Source organism: Amblyomma mixtum, chromosome 1, assembly GCF_055824585.1.
Source record: "Amblyomma mixtum isolate Tamu chromosome 1, ASM5582458v1, whole genome shotgun sequence".
Taxonomy (NCBI): domain Eukaryota; kingdom Metazoa; phylum Arthropoda; class Arachnida; order Ixodida; family Ixodidae; genus Amblyomma; species Amblyomma mixtum.
In genome coordinates, this window is record NC_143012.1 from 29,833,080 (window position 1) to 29,860,991 (window position 27,912).

A 27,912-nucleotide genomic window follows, 5' to 3' on the forward strand; every position below is an offset into this window, starting at 1 on the left:
TTGTTACGGATTCACGTTTGCAACTAGACGAGCCTTTTCTTTTGTCATTTTGTAGCAATAGCCTTGTTAGTGACTATTTATCTCCGATGCTGACGGTGTCAGGGTCGCCGTATGTCATAAGTTCTAGGGCCCGGAAATTTAGGCGCTAAAGAACGCCGAAATAGGCAGGCATCTAAGCTCTAAAAAGTATTGAAATAGGCGCTATAAAGCAAAAATAGGCGCTTTGAATAATACTCTTTATTCATAAGTGCAAGATTTGTAAGTCATGCACGGAGCGTACGCAGTCCTCAACTGAAGCAATAAAGCGCATTCTCAGGTGTTCGAACTTGTGGCGCCTTCGGTTTACGCTAAGCATAGCTTTGTACTTTAAAAGTCTTCTTTGACATCGCATGAACTTAGTGGCGCGAACCTAAACCATGAGAGTTGATAAAGGCTTCATCCTTCAGGTGATGTGACCGTATCGTATCCGCGTAGAAAGTCTCTGATTTGGGAAATGTTTTCTAGGCATCTATTTTTTTCTGCCAATTGTTGCATCTTCGTAGAAGCAGTAGCGCCCTTTCCTTCCAGTCCCCGAAGTGCTGCTGGTACTTCTGTCACTACCTTCAACGATTCATCTATTGAGAGTCCAGCTTTTTCCAACCTTGTCATCCTTTCCGTCAATGTTGAGAAGTTTGCACTAATGCATGTCAGGCCTCTTTCCAAACTCGCCTCTTGCTGCACTTCGAGATAAACACTTCGTTACACTGCGTTCAAGTTACAATTCGAGAAAGACGTCCGGCGAGACCCGCGCCTTTTATGCGTGCATCGGCGCGCGCCTTTCACCATACATAGACAATGTCTCAAAATTGAAAAACAGCACCGAGGACCGAAGCGCCGGATTTAGGCATTTATAGGCAAAAAGTGCGGTTAAATAGGTAGCATTTCCTAAAAAATGACAAAAAGGTAGGCAAGTGCAAAAATCCCCCCTTTAGGCATTTATAGGCATGTTTAGGCAAATGCCTAAATTTCCGGGCCCTAGTCATAACAGCAAACTGCGCTGCATTCACGCGCTTGCCATAGAGACGGGGGCTTGGACGGGCCTGAACGTTATAAGGGACAAGTGGGTGATAACGCAAGTGTGACGTTTGTCCCGTGGTCCAGGTGAGACTGGGAGCTTGTGGACCCACTGCAGCTGATGGTAAGGGGTGGGGAGGGGGACGCTAGGGATTCAGCTTTCACTTCTCTGTTTCATTCAAGAGGAAGAGGAGATAAAAAGAGACCCCAAGTCTTTTTCGTCGTCCGATGACGACCTTCGCTTCTTCCGGTAAACGGCGAACAGAATGGTCGAGCTTGGCATTATATTCTGCGACCTCAACATTGCGTCACCGCGTCGTTGTCCGCGTCGACACGGACACAAGTGCTCTCGTTAATTGTCCGGTCAGGAAGACACGCACTGCTCCCGCCGACGTCCCGCCGGCGTCCCGCGTGCGCCACCTGCGCCAGCGTAAACAGCGCGTCGTCGCCAGCGGCGTCCGGTCGCCTCAGCGTACAGGGCCTCCCCCGCAGGGGAGGATGAAGGTACGTAACGTCAGCAGCGGTAGCACCAGAACCTCCGTCAGCTCGCTTCCGAGCGTGTGTGTGTTAGTGTGAGCGCACTTCGCTCCCTCGCCGCAGCCGGTCGACCGGTTTCCCGTGTACGTCGCCGTCGGTGTTTCTGGGGCGCACGAGAGAAGCGCGGCCCTCAACGGAAGCGTCGTCACATTCCGACAGCGACGGGACTTGCAGCTGCCGACGCCGCCACCGCTCGCCGGATCGCCGGCGTCGACACCCATGGACGCGTAGGGCGCCAGCCGCCTCTCCTTAAGGAGTACGTACTACGCACGTTTCGCCAGTACGACCTGTTCTTGAGTCGCGGGCCGTTACTGGCGGTATTTTCACGAAGGAGTTCTGATCTGCCTGCGGCATGCGCATATCTCGCTACCGTTAGTCGCGCCGCTTGAGCGCGCGGACCCCCCGAGCTCTGAGTGAGAGGTTCACAAAAAAAAAAAAAAAATGGCGGTATGTTGCGATCATCGACATCACCTTTTTGCGGACCGTGATTTTTAGTCTAAGCTGTCCACATTTCGGAGGGTAGTGAGAAAATAGAATGACTTTATTTGAAGCGTCTGATGAAGTGTAAGTACATATATGAATTCGCAAGCACAAAAGGAACCCCAGCAGAACAGCTAATCGGCCTAATATTGGAAATATATTGGCAAATGCCCGTCCTTTAAAAGAAAAGAGTAAAGCCACCCATTTACAGTGTTGGGCCAATTATCTGTGCTGCTTGGGAACATGGATGTAAGCCTCAGTCCTGTAGCAACGTTTTGACAGGCGGACTTATCTTAGTCTGAAGCTTCCAGCCCCTTGTTGATTTTGTGCTGGCAAGGATTCTACCTTCACGCGTTCTCTCCAAACTCTGACGTCGCAACTGTTTTACGAATCTAACGTCAGCGCGGGCGGTCAGCCAATTACGCCCCTCGCAGCGCACGTGCGCCTCACTCGTCGCTAAGGCCAATTTTTACCACGTGATGGTTCTGTAAACACTGTAGAAACAGCGGCTCCGCCTCGAGCGTTACTAAGGGTCGGTAGGCCTCAATGCGGCCTGCCGGATAGAAAGTGAAAGTTCACAGTGGTCTCAACATATAAAATGAACAAATTTGAAGCGCCGCGGTGGCTCAGTGGTTATGGCGCTCGGCTGCTGACCCGAAAGACGCGGGTTCGGTCCCGGCCGCGGAGGTCGAATTTTGATGGAGGCGAAATTCTAGAGGCCTGTGTACTGTGCGATGTCAGTGCACGTTAAAGAACCCCAGGTGGTCGAAATTTCCGGAGCCCTTCACTGCGGCGTTCCTGATAGCCTCAGTTGCTTTGGAAGGTTAAACTCCCATATATACTCCCAGGTTAAACTCCAAGCTAACTTTTGTTCGCGCAGACCTTTGGGACGCGCGATCGTCCGGAGCTCTTCTGTCAAAGCACCAAGCGCAAGTTTTAATCGCGGCAGCTTTGCTGTACTTTATACTTAAGATTATCGCACGTAAAATGTGGTGTAATGATAATAATCAGTGAGTCCATGTGCGGATGGTTGCAATAGGAAAGTGAAAGGTCGTTTTTGTGCATAAGGACGAATTCTTTTGTTATTTCGTAGTTGAAAGGGAAATTTCTTGCTCGTGTAATTCGTCGAGAGTCAAACTGCTTTGAAACAACGGACGAAGTGCGGTTGGCGTGTAGTTGTACTGTCGTAATGATTTTCCTTCTATATAGCCGCTGCCAGTACACCTTACACGTCGTACTGTGGACGCAGTACTTGGGGTTCGTTTTACACCAGGAATTCCTCCAAGCGCACCGTTATCAGGGCATCGTACGAGCGAGCGTGCGAGTGAGCGTCCTGTTTACCCTTGTGCAGTGCGGGGACTGCGGCCGCTCAAGCAGTAAAACTTTATAGGATGTGTCCTCGAGATCACAACGGCGTGTCGCCTTGTCTTCAACGTCGTCACGAGTCACGACCGAGAAGCAGCGCGCGCGTGTACACGACACACTGCGGTTGGTACTGCGCTGCTCCGAGCGCACGTCTCCGTGCGTAGACGGGGGGTGCAGGAATTCAGCTCGCAAATAGACCGTTCACAGTTGCGCGCCGCTCGCCTAGTTGACAACGCTGTCACAACTGTCATTGTGCCAGGATATATGGACTGATTGATAAAACGAATTTTGTTGAGATTGCTCTGTGGCTTGTTAACTGGATTGGGTATAGGCTGGGAAGTTGTGACTGAGGCGAGATATTAAAGGCTAAAGTAGAAGCTTGGGCAGGATGGTGGGCACTCATTGTAAAACAACGCGAACAGGACGCGGACGATGAAGGAAATGTGTGTTATACGTTTCCATCATCGTCAGTGTCCTGTTCGCACTGTTTTAGAATGAAATATTAAATGCTTCAGAACCGATCGAGAGAGTGTAAAGTAGTGGCCTCGTTCCAGCCATCCACTTACGGCATCTTACGCAAGCGAGGCGGATGCTTCCGATAAGCGATGGTATTTTGGGATGACAGACTCCAAAGGAAGGGATACATAGAGCAGTGGGTGACAGGGAATAAGGTGGTGTGATAGATGAGCATGAGCGCACAGGCGTGCTCAGAGGGACAGCAAAAGGGGAAACGACGCCCCTAGTAGACATGGGAAGGGGGGGGGGGGGCGAAATTTGCGCCATAATGTTCTTTGCTACCCAGAAGACATGAACGGGTCCTACCATGAACGTTGGTTCCCTCTTATGGGTATGCCCGCGCACGCCTATGTAGATGTGGTAAGAACGTTCGTTGAAATAGAGAGGATGCAGCCTGTGCAGAGCTGGGTTAAACAGAGATGCATGGCAGGGACTTTTTGCCCCGAGGTTAAGGTGATCCTGATGATGGGGATGATGCCAGTGATGCTTAAGATGCTCAGTGGTTACTAGGGAACTCTGACGGTAGACGCACTCGAGCTGGCTAGCTGTCGTATGCAAGCTCAGTATCCAAGGCTAATATACCGCTGTGTCTTCGAGAATCTCCCAGATGAAGTTGGCTTGTAATGTTTGAAAGACGGTCTGCAGCCAATGATTTCAAACAATGCCGAAATGATGGCGCATTTATCTCTTAACGACCAAGAATTGATAAACCTTTATTGTTTCCTTATGCATCTACATCGCCACGTCCCGCTGTATGTCCTTAAAAAGAGCGACTATTTGCTCCCAACTCTGCCCATAAAATTCCATATACTCCTGTACTATAAGTGCGTAGTACACTTACCGGCATTGCGCTGAAGATTTCTGGATTTGTGAGTGAGCAGCCCAATCCGACGGCAGAGGCGTCATCGCGCGTCCGGGACTTATGACAGCACAGCGATCGCCAAAGTTGCCAGGACCGCCTTCTGCATAGTTTAATGTCATCATTACCTTTCAGCAATCGACAATTCCGGAGGACGCTAACCCACCACTATCATTTTGTTCACCCACCTTAATTCCGCTGCAGAACATAAACCTGCAGTCGTAATGATGCCCATTGTTCTTGTCTTGCCCGCGGCTGGAGCCATCCTGTCCCAGAAATTTTCCTCATAGTATTTCTTAACATGACTCAGTCGGTTACGCTCCCTTTCCTCCGATATACCCACTGTATCGCTCTAATAGGTCACCGGTTATCAATTCTGCCCATTATACGACGTGCCCATGTCTTCAACTTCTTCATTTCATTACCTTAACTGCCCTTTGTTTTTCATCCCCACTGCTCTAGTTTTGCATTTTAGTGCAGCGTCTACAATTTTACTTCCTATCGCTCACAGTGTCGTCCTCGCTTCAAGCTTTTTCGTCAGCCTCGAAGCTTTTTCTACAATATATCACCGTCATCATCCTGATTGCGCCAACTGCAGGGCACAGGCCTTTCCCATATCTCTCCAACTACCCTGTCCTGTGCCAGCTGCGGCCATTTTATCCCCGCAAACTTTTTAATCTCATCCGCCCACCTAACTTTCTGCCACCCCCTGCAACGCTTGCCTTCTGTTGGAATCCACTCCGTTACCCTTAAGGACCAGCGGATATCTTGCCTTCGCATTGCATGCCCTGCCCAAGCCTATTTCTTCCTCTTGATTTCGACTAGGATGTCATTAACCCGCGTTTGTTCCCTCACCCACTCCACCCGCTTCCGATCTCTTAACGTTACACCTATCATTTTTCCTTTCTATAGCTCGCTGCGTTGTCCTCAATTTAACTTGAACTCGTTTCGTTAGCCTCCACGCTTCAGCCAGCCCAATACGCGAGTACCGATTAGATACAGCTGTTATATAGTTCTCTTATGAGGGATATTGGTATAATCTGCCATGCATGATCTGAGAACGACGCCTTTTTTTTTCCGCCCCGCCGTGGTGGCTCAGTGGTTACGGCGCTCGGCTGCTGACCCGAAAGACGCGGGTTCGATTCCGGCCGCGGCGGCTGAATTTCTTGAAGGCGAAATTCTAGAGGCCCGTGTGCTGTGCGATGTCAGTGCACGTTAAAGAACCCCAGGTGGTCGAAATTTCCGGAGCCCTTCACTACGGCGTCTCTCATAGCCTCAGTCGCTTTGGGACGTTAAACCCCAATAAACCAAACCAAACCAAGCCTTTTTTTCCCCCCATCGATAACTTCGCCGCGGTGGCTCAGTGTTTATGGCGCCCGGCTGCTGTCCCGAAAGATGAGGTTTCGATCCCGGCCCCGGCGGCCGAATTTCGATGGAGGCGAAATTCTGGAGGTCCGTGCGCGGTGCGGTGTCAGTGCACGTTAAAGAACCCCAGGTGGTCGAAATTTCCGGCACCCTTCACTACGACGTCCCTCATAGCCTGAGTCTCTTTGGGACGCTAAACCCTAATAAACCAAACCAAATCCTCCATTGATAAATAACGCTATCTGTTGTTTCCTTCTTCACTCGCTCTTTTGTCAAGCTGCGCTGTTCCTCCCAGTGTGCAGGTATCCAACCCTCAATCATGCAAATCCCAATCACAGCTTATCGGTATAGTTTTCCGCATATCGTAAACGCCGTCGCACGAGCACTCGTTGCCAGGCTGACGAGGGTAAACTGTTGCTTTATGAAGTGGCAATGTTCCTTAACCTACGTCACTCGACGACGTTGCCAACAACGAAAGCAGTGACGGCCCAATACGAGAGACTTGCAGCGAAGGTAAACTCAATTCGAACGGAGTTGGCGCCTCACCAAGTCATGAAAGGCGGCGGCAAGCGAGCTTACCCACTCTATATATCGGATCGTGTGCGGTACGGGAAAAAAGGTGAATTTTTCACTCACTAGCTGCATTCGCCGCTTAGCTAATAAGCGATCTGAAAGTTGGACTGGGTTAATTTTTCTTGTGCAGTCCCATCTGTGACGTGGGCTGGAATTCTATTCATTTTTGGCGAGAGGGCTTGTTGGCAGTATACGCGCTTCACTTTTTTATGCGTCACCTAAGGCTGTACCACCGTCATCAGTTTTAAGCGCTGTTAGGCTCACGAGTAACTATGCCACTGAAAAGGCTTCTGTAGGGTCGTAACCAACCACACTCTAGACATGAATACGCCTATATGGGAATAAAAAGGGAGTAAAGTGTTATCTAGCGCACTTCCTTCTATAAAAGGAAATCCGTTAGATGACAGCTTACCCACTTTTTACTCCTTTATAAAGGTGAGTTAGAGAGGACAGCTCACTCCCTTTGTATTATCTGTTTAAAGTGCACCTGTGATTTAAAGTCTCCATTAGTTTGAGGGCAGCCGGATTTTGACCGGGGACGAAAAACAATACGCCCATGTGCTGTGCGATGTCACTGCACGTTAAAGAACCCCAGGTGGTCGAAAATGAATCCGGACCCCTACTTTGCGGCATCCCTGAAGAAGTGTACGTGCAGCTCTTGAACGTTAAACGCCACATGCGAGCTTACCAAACCAAGACTTCTATGAAGCGGGAAGTTGCGTACAGGCGGTCGAAAATAATACGCAAGGAAGGGTCGTGGATATGAAAGAATTACACAACACTTGCTACGAGATGGTTAACTAACCTCAGTCACAAAAAGGGTATGAGTGATCAACAGTGTCGTCGTGTTCATTTCTCTGTGCCCGCTGATCCGAAAACGCACTTGCTGCAGACTTCATTGCTTTTTGAGAGGATGATGGGGTACAATTCAGACGCGATGAACCAGTATAACTAGACAATGCGTAAGAAACCGCCAATGCCTGAATCACGAAGAGAAGGAGAAAAAAAAAGCTGGCAGTATTGTTGCCGCCCTCATTTCGCCGCATTTTCACATTTTTCCTCAAAACGCGAAACTTTTACCACCCCTTATTTTAAATGGTCTATTAGAGGATCATTTAAGGTCCCTACCTACAAAAATTCCAATAGCAACCGATGCCTCTCAGTGCAACGAAAAGGCAGGGGTGGGAATTTACTGTCCGAGTTTAGACTGGTCCTTTTCGCTGCGCCTTCCGGATTACACCCCTATTTTTCAAGCTGAGTTTCTGGCAGTAGTTCTTCCTCTGCGCAAGCTTGATCCTTCTATTTCTGCAGTGGCAGTCATTACCGATTCTTTATCTTTGTGTTCGTCCCTCGCGTCGCATGTTGACTGTCCCACTTTAAGCACTTTTTTATCGCTTCTTCCTTCGCATTTGAGCCTTGTTCACTTGATATGGGTACCCGGCCACAGCAGCGTGACTGTCAATGAGATCGCGGATAACCTTGCAAAGGCTTCCCTAGGCGGCCCTGTGTTGCCCATCATCCCGGCTACAGCGTATATCACAGCATCTAGGTTCCGGCGACTTCCGGCGATTATTTTAAATGGTCTATTAGAGGATCATTTAAGGTCCCTACCTACAAAAATTCCAATAGCAACCGATGCCTCTCAGTGCAACGAAAAGGCAGGGGTGGGAATTTACTGTCCGAGTTTAGACTGGTCCTTTTCGCTGCGCCTTCCGGATTACACCCCTATTTTTCAAGCTGAGTTTCTGGCAGTAGTTCTTCCTCTGCGCAAGCTTGATCCTTCTATTTCTGCAGTGGCAGTCATTACCGATTCTTTATCTTTGTGTTCGTCCCTCGCGTCGCATGTTGACTGTCCCACTTTAAGCACTTTTTTATCGCTTCTTCCTTCGCATTTGAGCCTTGTTCACTTGATATGGGTACCCGGCCACAGCAGCGTGACTGTCAATGAGATCGCGGATAACCTTGCAAAGGCTTCCCTAGGCGGCCCTGTGTTGCCCATCATCCCGGCTACAGCGTATATCACAGCATCTAGGTTCCGGCGACGAGCGTTATTAAGCGTGCAAGACACAACACTTTTAACATCGGTGGAATATCAGCATCTGAAATATTCATGGAGCAGGAAAATTTGTCCACCTCGGCAGCTAGAAGTATCTCTGACGAGGTTGCGCTGCCGCATCCCCCCTCTAAATTTCTATCTGCACAGATCTGGTTTGGCGTTATCTCCCTCTGTGCATTTTGCCGTGAGCCTGAATCTATCGATCATTTTTGGCTCCATTGTCGTCGTTTCACCTCTTTGAGAAGAAGACTGCTGGAGTTGCCCTTACAGCATCTTGGCCTCAGTTTGAGCAGCCCACACTTGCTATCATTTGGTGCCACCACACTTGGGTTCAGCCACAGGTCTGTTTGTGACGCTGTTCAAAATTTCTTGCTGGAATCTCATCGACTACCTTGCTAAAGCTTTCAGTATTTTCTTTTTATGCTTCATTTCTTTTTTTCGAATTATTCTCTTTTCTCTCTTTCTCTCTCTCTCCAATCCAAACTCCTTTATATATATATATTTTATGATTATTATTATTATTATTATTATTATTATTTGTTTTTAGTTTTGTTGATTTTTTTTTTCATCCTCTCCGTGCCCTTCTTGTGGTAGACCCCCGGTGTTCCTCCCCCGTGTGCTTTCCTTTTGCCTTTACTACGTACAGGTGAATACCAACCTTTACCACCCGATTCTTGGCCGATCCCTCAGAGTGGGTATGTGCCATTCTGTCGTAGGCTACAACAACAACAACAACAACAACAACATTTCGCCGCGCGTCAGACAGTCAGCTGAGTAGCGAACGCGACATCGCATGAACCGACACACCTCAAATGCCTTCAGTGTTCGATGCCCTCGCTAAAAATGCGCATTTTCTGCAAAGCGTGCCTGTCATCCTATAATGCTTGCCCCGTATGCGTTTCTTGTGTTTTTATATTCAGCATCTTGATCAGCAAATTTTAGAGCAGGTTACAACGCTCCCACGGCCACATATTTGCATGTTTTCATGTAGTTTTTTTCGCTATGTTGTGCTGCAAGATGCGTTCATTAAAATATTCAATAAACTTACTGACTGTTTGTAGTAATTATTTTTGCGGAGAACCAAGACTTTAAATTTACTCTTTATGGTTTACGCTTTGCTGCTAAGCAGTTACTCCTGCAACTGAGCTGCGAGTTTTGTTTAATTAAGAGAGTTGGAAGTGATTTACATAGCTGACGCAGCAAATTAGCAGTCACTTACAAGAAGGCACGGAGGGGTTTATATAAGAGCTAGTTAAGAAACTTGAACATGTAACGTTGCTTGTTTTTCTGTTTATTACACACGTCTGTCGCGATAGGAGCTCTGAAGGCTCGAAGGAGGTCCTCATGAGCAGTCACTCTCGCTGTGGAATATGAGGACGCAATGGCCCTAGTAGTTAGCTCAGGAAGTTTTGCGACGGCTTCATAAAAGCCTGTGTCAGGCTTTCTGCCTTCTACCGTAAAGCGGAAAAAAAATATTGTAGAGTTAGAGAACGATTAAATATGGGATGTACTACGTACGATAAATAACTGGCCGGAAGCCAGCCTGCAAGAGACGCACTTGAAATACCAGCTGCGCGAGCGGATACCGATGTACTGGCACCGTCGTGCCGTTTATGACTAGCTTATCGAGCAGAAATAGCGTCCAGGATTTTGCAAGGCTTCAAAAATACTGACGTGAACGGCGCACGACAAGTCTCTGAAGGCTCCCTCTTGCGAAAAAAAACAAAAACGCTGAGATAATCCGGCCGCCATGTGTATACACCGTCGACAAAAAGCTGACCAAGGCAGTCGAAAGAATAGCTGAGTTGGTCCCGTGATTTCTCTAGCTATGTAATACACTGCATAGCATGCACAATGCAGACTGTGCTATCGTCAGTAGTAAATCCTAGCAGTACCTCATACAACGAATCTCCAAACTCTCTCTTAAAACAAAGTTGAAGTGTCAGCTACGGGTTCGAGATGCAGAAGGGAGGCCGTAAGTTTGCTCACTCCAAAAGCCAACCTCCCCTGCGGAATAGCCTAGAGTTCCAATAGGCCCAATGCTAAGTTGATTTATGTTATGTATCTAGGTATGTGAGCGCTGTTTTATCGTTTTCTGACGTTCTGAAATAGCCTGATTTGCTAGTATTTTTTTACACAGCAATAAATTTTTTCTTAATAAACTTGTTACTAATTTTACGTTGCTGCAGCGTATAACAGCATATGAAACTGTAGAGATGTAATGATGAAAGTAAACTTCTTCAACACTCTTATTGCCTGCAGGAATCGCAGGGTTAAATATCGAGTCGCCAGTCTCGGAGCCTTGCAAGCGCTGCAGCAAAATGTGTAGACGTGCTCAGTTACTGTAGCTGAGGAAGACGTGATTTGACGCTCGCCTTGAAAGGCACCTACATTCGTTTCGTGACCAAAGTACAATGCTTGCGAAGTGGCTCGTTACCGTGTCATGCACGGCACAGGTTCACGACCGTGTTGATAACGAAAACGACCTGTTGCGGAAACACTGTCACCGTTTATGGCTTCCTTCCGTCTGCATTCCCGCGCACAGAGCTCTTCGCCACTACGGCTATAAAAGTTATCTCTCTTCACGCCTTTTCTATTGTTATCTACGAGTGCTGGGAATACCGGCGGAATGCCGGTGTTGCATTATTCCAGATAATTATCTAGACTTGGTCCTCTCTGCTGGTAGGAACTGGCCGCTCATTCATTCATTCATTCATTCATTCATTCATTCATTCATTCATTCATTCATTCATTCATTCATTCATTCATTCATTCATTCGCCGTGAAAAGGACCACTGAAGAAGCCGTATAGAAATGGGCAAAAACGCCAGTGCAACAAAACTGTCGCGTTTCGTTCAACATCGCGTCAAACGTCGACCAGAAATGGTTGAATGTGTCCGACGCACTTTCTGTTCTTGTTAATTAATAGACTAGCGCATAAAACTAGGACAAAGACAGAGAAGGAGACAGGAACCAACTATCCCAGCTTTCCGCCTTGATTTCTGTTTAGGTTCTGCATGTTTAGTGCTTTTCCTGGTTTCTTCATTTTTTCCCCCTTTTCTCTTTTTCTATCTTTCCGAATTTTATTTTCAGTCTTCCTATTCTTTCTTTCTATCTTTCCTCGTTTCTCCACCCGCTTCTTCCTTTATTTCTTTTTTTTTTCTCTTTGTCGCTTTTGTTTTCCTTCCATTTTTCTTTCTTTTGCATTCATTCATTCATTCATTTTTTCTTTCTTCCTGCCTGCCTATCTTCCTGTCTGAGCTGACGCCCGTGTGATAGAAACACACACAGAGGCGATAGGATTTGTTCTTTCTTTCTATCTTCGTTCTTTTTATTCGTTCGTTTCTTTTCCCCCATCTTCCTTTATTTCCATTTTTTCTTTTCCTTGCGTTCTGCTTTGCGTTCTTTCTTTCTTTCTTTCTTTCTTTCTTTCTTTCTTTCTTTCTTTCTTTCTTTCTTTCTTTCTTTCTTTCTTTCTTTCTTTCTTTCTTTCTTTCTTTCTTTCTTTCTTTCTTTCTTTCTTTCCTTCTTTCTTTCTTTCTTTCTTTCTTTGTTTCTTTCGTTCGTTCTTTCTTTCTTCCTTTCTTTCTTTCTTTCTTTCTTTCTTTCTTTCTTTCCTTCCTTTCTTTCTTCCTTTCCTTCTTTCTTTATTTCTTTCTTTCTTCCTTTCCTTCTTTCTTTCTTTCTTTCTTTCTTTCTTTCTTTCTTTCTTTCTTTCTGTCAGAGCTGACACCCGTGCGACACAGACGCACACAGAGTACGTATGATTCGTTTCAACGTGACGACGACAGAACTCACTCCAAGCAAACTACGCTCTCGCGAGCGCGAAATAGGAAGTTGCGAGAAATCCACAGTCGGCGCAAGGACGGAGCTGGAGTAAACACGACGTTACGACGCTTACTCGCACAGACGGCCTGATCGGCCCTTTCCTCCTCCGTCGAGGTCACGGTGGTCGACCTGTTTTGCGACACGTGCGTTAACCAAGAGTCTGACTCCTTTTCCGTCTTGCACCAAGGGCGTGCAACGCGCGATTCCGCCTTCCGTCACCGCCGCAAAGAGAATAAACTTCCTGAGGGGAAATTCCTGTAAGCGAACGGTTTCCCCCGCCACTTATCGCGAGGCGACAAGCGCCTCATACCTCGTTGATAACGGAAGTAAACACGCAAGCCTACTGCGCCGGTGTTTAAACAGATTGGAAGGACCACACCGATAGGGAGATCAAGAGCTGGTCGTCAGGTACACAAGATACCGGTTCCGCAAGGGGGGGGGGGGGGGACTGTCACCAGTGTTTCCGTAATGCGAGGTCATTGTTTCTATTGCATTGCGCGTGTGCAACGCCAAGTGATATGCGCGCCAAACCGAGCGCGTTCTGACCGCGCCGTGTCTGGTATACTTTCGTGCCTAGGGAAAGGACCCATTGGTTGTTCACAGTAAAGATATGGCCTCGCACACTGGCAACCGAAGCTGTCGCTCTCAGTCACCCCTAGAATGTTCGACCGTTCTCGTGAGATTTGTTTCAGTTAAAGGGGACATTAAACTGCCTTATTAATGCAAAAGCATTTCTAGGCTATGTCGGCGGGGTCGTGTCACAAAATGTGTCCTCAAAACGTGTCTACAGCAGTTGTGACATTCTGAGAAGCGGTAGCATCAAACGTTTGGTTGTAAACGAAAGAGGATGATGTAAGGATGGTGCGCAATATTATATATATATATATATATATATATATATATATATATATATATATATATATATATATATATATATATATGATGAAGGATGAAGGACGGTCCACCGTCCGAAACCGTCGGTAAATAAATGTTTCTCTAAGAAGTGTACTTTAACTCTTTCCTTATGTTAACAGCAGTCGAGCAAGTTTTTTCATCGTAGTATATTTCACCTTCGATGGCTGCTTCAAGAAATGTCACTTCAAGAAACTTCAATTCAAGAAACTCCACTTCAAGAAACGTCGTATGGAAGTTTCCTCATCACTTTCCAACATGTGCTGTGATAGGGGACTCCCAAACAAGGCACGTCTCGACCTACTTTGACCCATCAAGCCAACATTGCCCGGCCTTCGTTATCCAGCCCGGAGCAAGAATCGGGGATGTTCCGAACCTTCTCGACTTTGTGCCCTACAGTGTCACCTGTGTGATAATTCATGTTGGGACGAACGACCTCTATTCTGAGGACATTCACGCCACCATCCAAAATTATGTGGACGTTATCAACTTTATCCGGACCCAACGCCCCCAAATCGAGGCCATATTTACTACCTTGGTGCTCCCGCGTGCCCCAAACCGCCGGCGACGGTTCGGTAATTGGCGAGCGGTGCAACAGTTCAACAGGCGAGCTGGGAGGTTCAATTCCCAACTTGCCCAGCTCAGCGAAAAACTCGACAACGTCTTCTACTTGCACCACTCGCTGGAAGCCTTCCACCCGTCTACGGTCCTGGCCGCGGATGGGGTGCATCCGAGTTATGGCGGTGTCGCAGTGCTTGCGTGGAACATTCACAGCCTGGTACTGACAATCCAACGGAACAGCATAGCACCGTGGCTTGACCACCTTCCCGCCTCAGGATGCACTACAACAGCACCTCCCACCTACGCGGCAGTAGCCGAGCGCCAGAACTCAGCCAACATACTGGCAAGCCACTGCTTCCCTACCCTCGAAGAGGCACGAAGAATAGAGGATGTTCGGAGGCCGGTTACGCGAGTATTCCGGCGAACGCTCCCAGCGGACAATCCAAGTATTCGGCCAGTGAATTCTCATAGAGAAGCGGAGTCAGAAGTTGCAAAAATCCCTGAGTACGTTCGTGGATCCTCCAGTCCAGCTCAGCAGAATCATCTCCCTAATTCGGATCACCATATAGATATCACCAGTACCCCAAAATTCAGGACAGAAACCAATGCCAGCGAAGCGAGGGAACCATCATTCAATTTCGCCCCATCCACCTCCAAGCCGCCGGCCAGTGGGCACCAATTGGAACACTCTGCTGCGCGAAAGCCCACCACCCGAAACAGTTGCGGATCACAGGAGGCGCCACTGGATTTTGCACCTGAGACCTGCAGTCCAACTTTGAGCGTATCAGCGTCTCCTAGAGCAACTGAAGCTCAAACGGCCGAAAGACGCCGACGAACACCTGACATCGGGAGCGGCTGTGCGGAGAAACCTTCAACCCCGAAATCGAGGTATGACCTCAGGCGACGCTGCGGCTCCGCCCAGCGAGTGAGACAGGATTGACGGTGTGATCGCGCTCAGCCACCCACTCCCCGCCTCAGCTGCTGCTACACGCTCTCGAAATTTTTTAAACTTAAGAAAAATAATAGACAAAAGGATCAGGCACGAGCTCCACATAAAGTCCCTTGAAATATACCTAAAATCAAATACGGTGCCCAAGGGCCTTTCCGTGTCTTTAACGCCGTCGATGAACAATCTCTCGAAAACCAATAGCCTAGCTTGGAACCAAGTTCTGCTTAACGCATCCCTAAACCTTCTGAAAATAACTATAGACCATTGCAAATAGATGTTGGCATCACTGAGCCGTGAGGAGAGGCGAGCTCGTCAAAATATGATACTTTCGGATATGGAGACTCAAGAGCTTGAGTTCTTTCAGTCAAGCAAGACTAAGCAAATCTGGAATAACAAATGCAAGAAATTCTCGCGAGATAACATCCAGCTTGAGGAAGGAAGAGAGAGCGCCGTGGCATCGCAACAAAGAGAGGACAAAATACAACCTATATACACCCGCATGCCTGCAAGCGATCATGCAACCCCATTCAATCAAACATTGGAGGGTTCGGATGTACAGGAGAACATTATTAATCTCTCAAACGCACCCCTTAGCAAAGAGGAAAAATCGGTATTGTCACGTGGACTGAAATTCTGTCCAAATACTGGCCGATATGACGAATACAAATTACTAAAGGATCTCGACAATTTTTCTCGAAATCTGAGACTCCAGGAGTACTTTTCTGATAAGCCGAACCAAAATTGCAACTCATTCCCTCCCTCTCAGGAACAGTGGACACCGAGATCCGGTAGGGATAAACATCTGGACATGTATCTAAAAGCGATTCAACGAGACATCATTCAGGCCTTCGAGGCACACAAACCGGGACCACCGAATCTTTCCAGGGAAGAGCGTGACGCCTTGGAATCACTCAGCAAGCGAACGGACGTTGTTATTAAACCCGCTGACAAAGGAGGCGGCATAGTAATTTTAGATAAAGAAAAGTATATCCAGGAGGGATACCGCCAACTCAATAACTCCAATTTCTATCGCTTGCTTTCATCAGACCCCACCACTGAGCACAGAAAAATTATAGAAAAAACCTTGAAACAACTCGCCGATGAAGGTGAATTACCGCCACGCGTAAGAAAGGCGCTGACGCCATTAAATGCGTCTCCAGGGCGCTTTTACATGCTCCCAAAAATACATAAAGAAAATAATCCGGGTCGACCGATCGTTTCCGGCATTGGCACACTCACGGAACCAATCTCCAGCTACATTGATTCTCTGATCAGGCATATCCCTCCTAAACACACATCTTACATTCGTGACACTACTCATTTTCTAAAAGAATTAAGTCAATTTACTGCTCCAGAAGGAGCTTTTCTGGTAACCCTGGACGTGGTATCCCTGTACACTAATATACCGCATGATGACGGCATCCGGGCTCTGATCACATCGTATGAGAAATACAAAAGCCTGGATTCTCCCAGCAAAAGTACCCTCGCAGAACTGACTAATCTGGTTCTCAAACTCAACTCCTTCGAATTCAACAACTCGTTCTACCTACAAACGAGTGGCACCGCTATGGGCACAAAGATGGCGCCAAACTATGCCAACATATTCATGAACAGCATTGAATCGGACTTTCTCCGGTCATATCCAACAAAACCGGCTTTCTACAGACGCTTCCTAGACGATATATTCATGGTATGGACCGGCACTGAGGACCAGCTCATCCAGTTTATCTCATCATTTAACAACATACATCCAAACCTCTCTTTTACGCACACCTATTCGACCAATCAAATTAACTTTCTGGACGTCTTGATTCGAATAGAACAGGGCATCTTAATCACGAGTGTCTACAGGAAGCCCACTGATAGACAACAGTACCTCCATTACAAGAGCTGCCACCCACGCCACTGCAAAACCTCTATTCCATACTCTCAGGCCATCAGATTCAAACGAGTGTGCTCACGCTCAGAAGATTTTAAGGATAATTCTAATCGTATGCGGGAGGTTTTGAATCATCAGCGCTATCCGCTCTCTATTGTCGACGATGCAATTAGAAAAGCGGAAGAGAGAAATCGTAACGAACTGTCTGGGGATCCCGCGTCAGCAGCTCCCAATGAACACCGCTCTAATCTAGTATTAACCTTTACGAACAACCTTCCGAATGTAAACAAAATTCTAAGAAAACATTTTAACATCATCGAACAAAGCGACCGACTCTCAAAGATTTTCCCAACGGCTCCACGGGTCACTACCGACGACCAAAAAATTTGCAAAATTATGTGGTTCACTCTACTGTCAGTAAACAAGAGCCTGTAGGTTGCGTGCCTTGCGGGAAGAATCGGTGTCAAGTTTGCAAGCACATGCAGAAAACGACGTTGGCTCAGAGCACACATTCTAATTTCAAACACTCCATTCGAGAGAACTTGAATTGTGACAGTAGTAACGTACTGTACATGCTCGAGTGCGGCAACTGTCAAATGCAATACATTGGCCAGACCGAGAATCCCTTCCGAATTCGATTCAATAATCACCGCGCGCATGCCAAATCACTTCCTCTCCTCCCCCTGTCGAAACACGTCCGTCAAGAAAATCATGATTTCGACAAAATTAAAGTCACTCTGCTACAGAGCGGTTTCAAAAATACCCGTGAGCGGGAACAACGGGAGTCATACTTTATTTTCAAATTTAATACAGTGCAGGCAGGTATAAATGAGAACCCCGGAGCTCTCTCCGCACTTCAGAAATCAGAGGCCCAGTGAGATTCACAGCCTCTTCGACTGAATCGCCTGAGGTCATGCCATTTTGAGTGTTTGCTCCTACATGCCGCCTGTCTCCTACCCCAACCTTTCTTTTCTTCCTTATGCCCAAACATTGCTGCTGAAACGACTTCTGCAGTAAACCACAAGGGGGCCTTCCATCCCCCCCCCCCTTTTTTTAAATGCCATTTCAAATAGAACGAAAAGAATGATACTCAGTACATTACATTGGTTTGCGAACGAGGATTAGGAGTGTTGCTATACACTAATATGGTTGTGGATCACTGTGAATCCCGTTCGTCGGTCGTCCAGCTAGAAAGCCCAATTTTCTACTTGCCTGCCTTACGAAGGCACAGGGCGCTAACAAGGGGCCGTAAGTGAATTTGGGCTACTTCGTGTTTTTCAAAAAGGTGAGGTAGATGAGGGAGGTACTTAGCAAGCTACCCTCCCCCCCTCCCTTTTTTCACTTGTTTGCAAGTTCTCATGCCTCCTTTTCTTTCCCTTTTTTCTCCTTTTTTTCCTTTTTCTTCTTTTGTTTTCTTGTTTTGTTTTTTTTTTCTTTTTATTTTTCCTGCTCTGCGTACGCCCTCTATTTCTCTCGTTTTTTCGTTGCTCTGCCCCCCACTTCGGTCCTTGGAAAGGGGACCTCGTCGGCGGCGCTGTGTCTTTGCGAGGGGGCGCGCGGCTGACGAGTAGCGGCCGGGGGCTGGCGCTGGGTCTCCGCGGGGCCCAGCCACGGGATCAGGTTTCCGTCCGGCGTCTGGCCGGTTAACTCTACGTCGATGTGCTCGCGCCGCCGCCGTAACTCACATTCAAACAGCCAGTAACTACACTTCTGTCGGGCGGTTGGCACTGTTATTGTTATAGCGGGACAATCTTTAGGGCCAAGCAACCCTGAGCTACCATGTGTCACGTGTTGGCGGCTTCCCCGCCAGTCTGTACCCTGCCACCAGCAATAAAGGACGTAACATATAATTGGCGACGAGGTAAAAATGGCAACTGCGCTGGGCACGATTGGGGAATTCGTTCCAACAGAGGCGACGTCTTGGCCCTTGTATTTGGAGCGCCTCGAATTTTTCTTTCAAGCAAACGACATCGACGGTAACGAGAAGAAGCGAGCAACGCTCTGCAGCGTTTGCGGCCCAGCAACGTATGCCATCGTTCGCTCCCTTTGTTCTCCGGATACGCCGTCGGCCGTGGCCTACGATGAGATCGTCAGGCGTCTCTCAAACCACTTCTCGCCGCGACCGTCGGTGACAGTACAGCGTTTCAAGTTTGGCACACGTCAACAGCAGCCCGGTGAGTCAATTGCCGACTACATCGCAGAATTGCGACGTCTCTCGGAACACTGCGATTTCGGTGCGTCGCTCGATGACATGTTGCGCGACCGGCTAGTGTGCGGGGTGCGAAGCGAGACCCTTCAGCGTCGGTTGCTGGCGGAGCCGGAGCTTACGTTTGCTACAGCTCGGGAGAAAGCCATTGCAATGGAATCTGCGCAGCGACAGACCGAGCAAATTCGCGGCAGTGCCGCATCGTGTGAAGTTGGCAGCGTGAGCGGGCAGCGTTTCGACCCGTGTGTTGCGAAGGTCTCTGCGCCAGTGACAGCCAAGGAGGGTACCCATAAGCAGGCTGGTTCGCCTGGAAGCACAAGCGTATGTTTCCGCTGCAAGGGTGCGCATTCGCCAAGCAGTTGCCCATTCATGAATATGCAGTGCCACTTCTGCAAGCAACGAGGGCACATAGTGAGAGCATGCAGGAGGAAGGCGGCAGCTCGCGCTTCGGCTGAACCCAACTCTCAGAACAAAAAACGGGCCAGTGGAGGCCGTCACAAGAATGCTGCGTCGGACGTTTACGACGTGTTCGTGCTGTCTGGTGAAGAGCCAGCCGTGAGAGTGGAAGTGCGCGTCAACGGAAGTCCCCTAGAGATGGAGGTGGACTCTGGTGCAGTGTGTTCAGTCATCAACGACCGGACTATGCAGAAGCTGCGAATATCGAAAAGGGCGTTGCGCCCAAGTACTCTTCATCTCCGAGCTTACAATAACAAGGAACTACGAGTGTTGGGTGAACTGACCGTGAAGGTGGAATTCAAGGGGCAGGAACATCGCCTGCGATTGGTGGTGGTTAAGGGTGCTAGTATCGGACTTCTCGGTCGGGACTGGTTCAAGTCTTTGGGAATAAGTCTGAGTGGTGTTCACAGTGTGTACGAGCCGAGTCGAACTGGCAGTAGGGGAACAACAGCCTTGCTCAAGAAGTATTCTTCAGTCTTTGAGCCTGGACTTGGGACAAGTAAAGGGCCTCCTGTACGCATAGAGGTGAACCCGGCAGCTCCGCCGCGATTTCTGAAGCCACGACAAGTACCGTTTGCATTGAGACCGAAGGTGGACGAAGCACTGGACAAGTTGGTGAGCCAAGGCATTTTCCAGCCTGTGCGGCACTCGAAGTGGGCAACACCTGTCGTTCCAGTTGTCAAAAAAGATGGATCGATAAGGATCTGTGGGGACTACAAGAGCACAGTCAATCGTGTAGTGCAGTGGGAGACGTATCCCCTGCCGACACCGGAGCAGCTGTTTGCCAGGCTGGCAGGTTGCTCGAAGTTTTCAAGGCTAGACCTCGGACAGGCGTATCAACAGAAGACTGTTGATGAAGAAACAGCTGACTTGTTGACGGTTACAACACATCGAGGACTGTTCCGCGTAACCCGTCTTCAATTTGGCGTGGCAGTGGCAGTGGCTATCTTTCAGAGGTACATGGAAGAACTGTTGCATGGAATTGATGGTGTTCTTGTGTTCTTGGATGACATCTTGATCGGTGGAAAGGATGAGGTGCAGCACAATGCTCGTTTACAAGAAGTGCTCAAAAGAATTCATGAAGACGGTCTGCGACTAAAGTTTGACAAATGTCAATTTGGTGTTGAGGAAGTGTGTTACTTGGGATTCCGTGTGAACTCTGCAGGTGTGCAGCCGACAGAAGACAAGGTGCGTGCTATTCACAAGGCCCCAGAGCCGACATGCAAAAAGGAACTTCAAGCCTTTTTAGGAGCTCTGAACTTTTACAACAAGTTTCTTAAAGGAGCAGCTCATGCCTTGGAGCCACTGTACCGGCTGTTGGACAAGGGTCGCGAGTGGCGTTGGATGGAAGCTGAGGCGGAAGCATTTCGCCAGGCGAAAGATCTGCTACAGTCATCACATGTTCTGGTGCACTATGATGTCAACAAACCCCTAGTGCTGGCCTGTGACGCATCCCCGTACGGACTGGGTGCTGTGTTGAGTCATGTGTGCGAAGATGGCAGCGAGAGACCGGTTGCATATGCGTCGAGAACTATGAGTGCGGCAGAACGGAATTATGCCCAGACAGACCGAGAAACGCTCGCCATCGGCTTTGGCATAAAGAAGTATCATCAGTTTCTATATGGGAGACATTTCAAAATTGTGACAGACCACAAACCCCTCTTAGGACTGTTGCACCATGCCAAGCCCATTCCCCAGGTGCTATCACCACGGATGCTGCGTTGGACCCTCATGTTATCGGCTTATGACTATGAAATTGAGTATCGACCAGCGGAGAAGCTTTCCAATGCTGATGCATTCAGTCGTTTACCACTGAGAGCCAGTAGGGCAGAGGAAGAGGAGCAGCGTCTTGGGGAAGTAGGGATGCTGGAAATGGCGCCGGAAGTAGCATGGAACTCTAGGAAGGTGGCAAGATTCACGTCAAGGGATAAGCTGTTGGCTAGAGTCTGCAATTGGGTGCAGCATGGGTGGCCAGAGGGTAAGCTGCCAGAAGAGTTTGCAGCGTTTGTGAGCCGCAAGCATGAACTGTCGGTGTACCAAGGTTGTTTGCTGTGGGGCAGTCGTGTGGTCATTCCAGAGCCAGCTCGACCGTATGTCATGGACATTCTTCACACAGCTCATCCAGGAATTGTCAAGATGAAGGGGCTTGCCAGAGGAGCCGTGTGGTGGCCAGGAATCGACAGAGATGTTGAGCAGAAGGTGAGAGACTGTGCACGTTGTCAGGAATCCAGGTCTGCGCCAGCAGCTGCAAAGATTCACCCTTGGGAATTCACCAAGCGTCCTTGGACAAGACTACACATCGATTTTGCTGGGCCCTTCCAAGGCAAAGTTTTCCTCATTGTGGTGGACTCTCACTCAAAGTGGTTGGAAGTGTGCCGGATGAATTCCATGTCGACAGCTACAGTTTGTGCGAAGCTTCGTTTCCTTTTTGCTACCCATGGCATTCCAGAAACTGTTGTTTCTGATAATGGCACTACCTTTTGTTCGGAGGAGTTCAGAGACTTCATGTGCCGGAATCAAATCCGACATGTGACCGTTGCCCCATATCACCCTTCTTCGAATGGTCAAGCAGAACGCATGGTGCGCGAAACCAAGGGAGTACTCAAGCGAATGGTTGGAGGCGATATCGACACACGTCTGGCTAGGTTTTTAATGACCCAGCATATCCTGCCTCATGCTACAACAGGCAAGAGCCCGGCCGAATTGCTAATGGGCAGGAAACTTTCAACTGTGTTAGAGCGTCTGCATCCTGACCTGCAGTCCAGTGTGCAGCAGAAACAAGAGCAGGTGATGCAGCGCCGTAGCCAGGCAGTGCGACTGTTTGATGTGGGGGATCGAGTGTTTGTGCGCAACTATCTCTATGGGCCCAAGTGGTTGCCGGGCATTGTGGATGCTGTCACAGGACCAGTGTCGTACTTGGTCGTCACCAAGGACGGTCGTCGATGGAGACGTCATGTTGACCAACTCAGAAGTCGTTCTGCCAGCTACGCATTGGACAGTTTCGCTTCTGGGATGTGTGAAGAGGAGGAACCGCTGGTTGCTTCCCCGGCAGGGTGTTCCGGGCTTGGCATTCCTTCAAGCCTAGAGGACCCTGGAAGACGGGACCAAGGAGAAAGACTGGAGGAGGCTGCAGCACCCAGTACCGAATCTGCTTCCTGTGGTGAGGACCGTGAAGCGAGTGCTTCCCTTCAAGTCCAGCGACCACAGCGCCAACGCAGCCGCCCTGCGTATCTGAAGGACTTCGTGACGTAGGGGGGAGGAGTGTTATAGCGGGACAATCTTTAGGGCCAAGCAACCCTGAGCTACCATGTGTCACGTGTTGGCGGCTTCCCCGCCAGTCTGTACCCTGCCACCAGCAATAAAGGACGTAACAGTTATGCAACGGGCGCGATAATGTTTTCTTCCCGCGTGTTCGAACGTCCCGCTCCCGCCGAAGGAAGCCTCCGCCCACAATATTTCTTCTCAACGGTTTTCCTCGCAGACAGCTCACCCCTCTCCACTTCCGCTACAACCTTTTGCCTCCTTCCCTTCCCCCCACCCCCTCTTTTCCCCTGTCCTGAATTCGTTCTTTTCTTTTTTTGTCTGCTCGCTTTGCAGCCCTCATTTTACCCTTAATCGGCAGGAACACCCTTGTCCGCCACTGTCTTGCTTTTCGTGTTTTGTTTTGTTTCCTCAAAGGAGAGCGTCTTTCCCTCTCCATCTGTGTGCGGTGCCGTGAGCAAGTGCATCGTCTTTGTTCACAAACAACCTTACCCTGATGAAGGACGGTCCACCGTCCGAAACCGTCGGTAAATAAATGTTTCTCTAAGAAGTGTACTTCAACTCTTTCCTTATATATATATATATATATATATATATATATATATATATATATATATATATATATATATATATATATATATATATATGGGGTGGAGCGCATATGGCAAGTTCTCTCAGATCATGAATGGTAGCTTACCAATATCCCTGAAGAGAAAAGTATACAACAGCTGTATCCTACCGGTACTCACCTATGGGGCAGAAACGTGGAGGCTAACAAAGAGGGTTCAGCTTAAGTTGAGAACAACGCAGCGAGCTATGGAAAGGAAAATGATAGGTGTAACGTTAAGAGATCGAAAGCGGGCGGAGTGGGTGAGGGAACAAACGCGGGTTAATGACATCTTAGTTGAAATCAAGAGGAAGAAATGGGCTTGGGCAGGGCATGTAATGCGAAGGCAAGATAACCGCTGGTCCTTAAGGGTAACGGAGTGGATTCCAAGAGAAAGCAAACGTAGCTGGGGACGGCAGAAAGCTAGGTGGGCGGATGAGATTAAGAAGTTTGCGGGGATACAGTGGCGGCAACTGACAAAGGACAGGGTTAATTGGAGAGACATGGGAGAGGCCTTTGCCCTGCAGTGGGTGTAGTCAGGCTGATGATGATGATATATATATATATATATATATATATATATATATATGGGCGTGTTCAGATAAGAACGGTAATCGAGGTCCCATGACCATTTTTTGTTTTCAATGAAAATTTTATATATGATGGGAAAATGTGTCCACACAAAGGAATGAACCTTAGTTTTGCAAGAAGCTTCGTAGTTTTCTCGGAAAAAAATCGCATGTCACAGGAGGTGGAGAATGTCGTTTTTGGCACTTCGCAATGTTGCAAGTTTGAAGCCTCATTCCATGCACAAAAAACTTTTTTCGCGCATCAGCATTTTTTCAGACCTTTTTCACAACTTGTAAAATTAGAGAAAATAAAAAATTTTTTTTTGCTTTTTCAGCCTTCCGAGTAAAAAAATTGCAAACTTCGCTTCTGGAGCTATGCGGTGCAAAAAAGGCACTTTTCAGGGCAGCCTTAGGCCAAGATGCCTAAAGATCTCCCCACTGAATATTTTTCTCAGCATTTTTCAGCTGTTTTTACTCACCTCAGGCAAGTTCTGTTGCTCTAGACTTGACAGATAATTTTATGTACGGTCTCAAAACTGGCCGAAGTTCAAAAACGCCAAAAAAGTGACAACTTTGACTTGGGTTTAAAAAAAAACATCATCATCGAATTTTGTTAAAATTTGCCTGAATAATCCTCAATACATGATAACTTTAAGGCACTAGAAAAGTGTTGCATTATATTGTTTTAAAATACAAAAATAAACACAAAACTGAGTTCATGTTTTTGTTATATAGAATTGCTTATTACTGCCTCTTAGAAATAGTAGCTGTCAGAAATTTGATTTAGCACTCATTGAACGTGGTTACATTTATTTTACCCCAATATCCGAACCATTCTCAATGCTTATAGAGCTTCTATTCGCTTGTTAGCGGCGCTCTTAATGCGTGAAAATGGGAATAAATTCGCTATTTTGCCTGATGCATAAGAATTGGCTGGTGGCGGTCGAACGTTGTTTGCATTCTCTAATTTATACTTCGTGCGGTCTATTGGTATATATAATCGATTTTTTAAAGATATTAGATCATTTCTCGGTTCTTAGAAAAAATTTTATATATAAAAGTTAATATTAATGCGTTTCTCAATTCGGCGTTTTCGAACCTGCGTCTATTTACCTCTGAGTTCAATGGTTCTACAAGGCACTGTCAGGGGACAAAACGTCGTCTCCTGAGGGGAACGATTTATCTGCAAGGTTTTTAATCATGAGAAGTTTTAATCGGGAGGCAATTTAAAAATGGGATGCCGCTTCATGTGCACATTGCAATTCAGAAAATCGTAACAAGAAATAAACGGCGGCAGTTGATTTCGGTTTTGCGCACAGTATATTGTCCAGCACGAAACACTAACCATATAACAGTCTCTTTCATTAAGAAGCAGCGGTGGAGGCCACGTAGGATGCACTGCCTTAAGTTGACTGAGCGTATTTCCAGATGTGGAGCGTCTGAACTCCAGGCACTTTCTTTGCCAGTTTCCATTGTTCCTTCTTCACTTCGCGAAAGTCTGCAAGCTCCCTCTGTGGCAGCTCCAGAATGGTGATGTTCTTTAGTGTTTCTTGAATTGCGTCTACGAAGCCTCCGGCTCTGTGTATGGCCTCATTGGCAGGCTTCTGCAAGTTGTGGTTTGATGCTCAATGTTTCACTAGCCCACCAACGCCGTCGCAAGCATTTTTGCAGTGTCCAGAGGCCGAAAACATCAATATCGTCCGTTGACATTCACTGCGCTGCAGCTCATGGAACTGGTATTTATTCCTGAAGTGAGCGGGAGCCCCGTCGCTCAAATATATCATCTTAGTGTAGATTGGCGCGTTTTCTTCGAGATGTGCTTTGATTTTCGACAGAGCCAAGCATGCATGAGCGGAATCATGAGACATATCGTCGAAATTAACGGCGTAGTTACCAGTCGATTTTCTTGACATGACAACGCAGGTAAACACGGTTACCTGCTTTTTCCGCCAATGGTACGCTTGTACTCAGTCTAGAAGCACAACTGTTCATTTTTTGGCAAAATCAAAATGTAAAAAAACTGCACCTCTCTTGCAGCTGTGTGTTTTTTCGTGTTTTTGCTCTTGCTTGCACAGATATAATATAGTTATAGGGAATGCATTTCATGGCCACTCTTAGAAATTCTCTAATAAACGATGAAGCGATCAGAGTTTTTTTAACTAGCTCACCGTATTCCCATGTAGCAATCAACATCTCATCCTCGCTGCTCATTTCAAAATTTTACAAAGTGAAGATGCCATCATGTGGATAGTGGCACAATTCCTGAGGAAACATGACGCAGCATCACAACATCGAGCATCACAACACAACTTGCGGAAGCCTGCAAGTGAGGTCATACACACTGCCAGAGGCTTCGTAGACGCAATTCAAGAAACACTAAAGAACATCACCATTCTGGAGCGGCCACAGAGGGAGCTTGCAGACTTTCGCGAAGTGAAGAAGGAACAATGAAAACTGGCAAAGAAAGTGCCTGGAGTTTAGACGCTCCACCTGTGGAAGTACGCTCAGTCAGCTTAAGGCAGTGCATCCTACGTGGCCTCCACCGCTGCTTCTGAATGGAAGAGATTGTGATCTGGCTAGTGCTTCGTGCTGGACAATATACTGTGCGCAAAACCGAAATCAACTGCCGCCGTTCATTTCTTGTTACGATTTTCTGAATTGCAATGTGCACATGAAGCGGCATCAAATTTTTAAATTGCCTCCAGATTAAAACTCCCCATGATTAAAAACCTTGCAGATAAATCGTTCCCCTCAGGAGACGACGTTTTGTCCCCTGACAGTGCCTTGTAGAACCATTGAACTCAGAGGTAAATAGACGCAGGTTCGAAAACGCCGAATTGAGAAACGGATTAATATTAACTTTTATATATAACATTTTTTCTAAGAACCGAGAAATGATCTAATATCTTTAAAAAATCGATTATATATACCAATAGACCGTACGACGAATAAATTAGAGAATGCAAACAACGTTCGCCCGCCACCAGCCAATTCTTATGCATCAGGCAAAATAGCGAATTTATTCCCATTTTCACGCATTAAGAGCGCCGCTAACAAGCGAATAGAAGCTCTATAAGCATTGAGAATGGTTCGGATATTGGGGTAAATAAAATGTAACTACGTTCAATGAGTGCTAAATCAAATTTCTGACAGCTACTATTTCTAAGAGGCAGTAATAAGCAATTCTATATAACAAAAACATGAACTCAGTTTTGTGTTTATTTTTGTATTTTAAAACAATATAATGCGACACTTTTCTAGTGCCTTAAAGTTATCATGTATTGAGGATTATTCAGGCAAATTTTAACAAAATTCGATGATGATGTTTTTTTTTAAACCCAAGTCAAAGTTGTCACTTTTTTGGCGTTTTTGAACTTTGGCCAGTTTTGAGACCGTACTAAAAACTATCTGTCAAGTCTAGAGCAACAGAACTTGCCTGAGGTGAGTAAAAACAGCTGAAAAATGCTGAGAAAAATATTCAGTGGGGAGATGTTTAGGCATCTTGGCCTAAGGCTGCCCTGAAAAGTGCCTTTTTTGCACCGCATAGCTCCAGAAGCGAAGTTTGCAATTTTTTTACTCGGAAGGTTGAAAAAGCAAGAAAACATTTTTTATTTTCTCTGATTGTACAAGTTGTGACAAAGGTCTGAAAAAATGCTGATGCGCGAAAAAAGTTTTTTGTGCATGGAATGAGGCTTCAAACTTGCAACATTGCGAAGTGCCAAAAACGACATTCTCCACCTCTTGTGACATGCGATTTTTTTCCGAGAAAACTACGAAGCTTCTTGCAAAACTAAGGTTCATTCCTTTGTGTGGACACATTTTCCCATCATATATAAAATTTTCATTGAAAACAAAAAATGGTCATGGGACCTCGATTACC

General features: G+C 47.2%; 2 protein-coding genes and 1 pseudogene across 4 annotated transcripts in view; 1 reads left to right on the forward strand and 2 right to left on the reverse strand.

Annotated features, from left to right (window-relative positions):
• Ent2 (Equilibrative nucleoside transporter 2) overlaps nucleotides 1–27,912 on the reverse strand; it is an 86,661-nt gene that overhangs the window by 51,691 nt on the left and 7,058 nt on the right. The window contains exon 2 of one of the 2 annotated variants that reach the window (XM_089547302.1): nucleotides 4,793–4,913. The exons of the other annotated variant lie outside the window; for it this stretch is intronic. The gene's annotated coding sequence lies outside the window, so the exon portion shown is untranslated. The remainder of the gene's footprint in view (nucleotides 1–4,792; nucleotides 4,914–27,912) is intronic. 2 annotated transcript variants of the gene reach the window in all.
• The window catches only part of LOC149365923 (excitatory amino acid transporter 3-like), a 71,258-nt gene continuing 44,943 nt past the window's right edge, over nucleotides 1,598–27,912 (forward strand). Inside the window, exon 1 of one of the 2 annotated variants that reach the window (XM_089547286.1) lies at nucleotides 1,598–1,846. The gene's annotated coding sequence lies outside the window, so the exon portion shown is untranslated. Of the gene's footprint in view, nucleotides 1,847–6,726; nucleotides 6,795–27,912 lie in introns of those variants that run through there. The other variant, XM_089547290.1, reaches the window with a different exon arrangement.
• Nucleotides 25,243–26,368, reverse strand: LOC149365924 (uncharacterized; annotated as a pseudogene).